This window comes from Triticum dicoccoides, chromosome 6B, assembly GCF_002162155.2.
Source record: "Triticum dicoccoides isolate Atlit2015 ecotype Zavitan chromosome 6B, WEW_v2.0, whole genome shotgun sequence".
Classification (NCBI taxonomy): domain Eukaryota; kingdom Viridiplantae; phylum Streptophyta; class Magnoliopsida; order Poales; family Poaceae; genus Triticum; species Triticum dicoccoides.
Window position 1 is genome coordinate 43,755,709 of NC_041391.1, and position 1,839 is coordinate 43,757,547.

Below are 1,839 nucleotides of genomic sequence, written 5' to 3' on the forward strand. Positions count from 1 at the left end.
AAAAATATCATCAAACAGTAATGCCGGTGGAGCGGGGGAGGGTGCGGGGGGTCGGTGGCGGCGGTTGAGTAGGGGAGGGGTGCGGGGGGTCGGCGGCGGCGGTTGAGTAGGGGAATCGAGGGTGCGGGGGGTCGGCGGCGGCGGCCGGTGGACCGGGGGGTGCTCGGCGGCGAGGGGGACCGGATCTGGCGAGGTGGGATAGCGATCGAGATGGAGGGGGATCGAGATCGAGTGTCCATGAAATTTAAAAATATTCATGATAGTTCAAAAAGTGCCCATGAAATACAATCGAGAAATGAAGGCTGCGATTTAAATACAATCGATCTTAGCTAGCTATCTGTTAACAATCTTCTTGCCCTTCTTTTTTGCAAATGGAGTTCTTCTATGGAACGGATGTCCTTTAGGTAGGGTGGTCCTGCTTCTTCTTGTGGTGTATGCTGCTACTTCATCATCGTCGTCATGTTCGATCCTCGGGTCGCCGTACTTGTCGAAGTCTTGCTCATTGGCTACTCCATCCATTCCGATGATCTTCCTTTTGCCTCTCCTCACGACAACACGACTGGGCTTTGGCGGGTCGGTAATGAAGAAGCATTGGTCCACTTGGGAAGCCAGTACCCATGGCTCATTTTTCGGGGTGACGTTTGTGCCCGCGGTCTTGGATTTGGCTTCGGGTATAACCATGGTGGTGAAATATCGGTCTTCTTTTATGACGTTCTTGGCCCATCTGACACGCAACATTGGGACCTTCTCTCCAGCGTAGCTCAGCTCCCAGATCTCCTCGATCCTTCCGTAGTATCTGTCCTTGTCGTTACCGGTGTAGGATTCCATCCTTACCCCGGAGTTCTGATAACCATCCCTCTTCATGTCCTTGGCCTCGGTGTAGAATGTGTAGCCGTTGATATCGTACGCCTCATAGGTCATCAGGTTGTGCTCGGCGCCCTGTGACAAGGCGAATATGAGTTGTTCTTCCGCGGAAGAATCCTCATGTAAAGGGTACGACAGAAGCTTCTGCTTGGACCAACGCGTGAAACATGAGTTGTGCTCTTTGAGTATATCTCCGTCCGTCCTCTGTTGGCCTCGGTCATTGTACGTCTTCTTAATAAAGGTTTTGTGCTCTACCACCCAAGGATCGACCACGTCTATGTGTTGTAGCGTGACTAGGTTTGCTCTTTCAAAGTCGGCGAGTCAACCCTCGAAGTCGACATGCATTTCGCGGCGACCCTCACGGTGACCCCATCCAGCGAGCCTGCCAAGGTGCCTGTTGACGGGCAGACCAACGGGGTTCTCGATGCCTAGATAATTCATGCAGTAGGAGATGCACTCTTCGGTTAGAAAGCCCCTGGCTATGCTTCCCTCTGGACGTGACATGTTGCGAACGCATCCTTTGATGACACCATTCATCCTTTCGAATGGCATCATGCTGTGCAGGAACGTCGGCCCAAGTTGGATGATATCCTCCACTATATGGACTAGCAGATGCACCATAACGTCGAAGAATGCGGGCGGGAAGTACATCTCAAGCTCGCATAGTATCACCACGATCTCTTCCTGTAGCCTTCTGAGTTGCCTCACGCCAATCGACTTCCGAGAGATGACGTCGAAGAAGTTGCATAGGCCAAATAGTGTTTCACGGACGTGCGCGTCCATGATCCCACGGATTGCAACTGGAAGTATCTGCGTCATCAGCACGTGACAGTCGTGAGACTTCATCCCGCTGAACTTCTGCTTCGCTGGGTCTAGGTATCTGCTTATCTTCCCCGCGTAACCGTAAGGAAGTTTTACTCCTAGGAGGCAGGTGAAAAACTGCTCGATCTCCTCCTGACTTAGAGTGAAGCACGC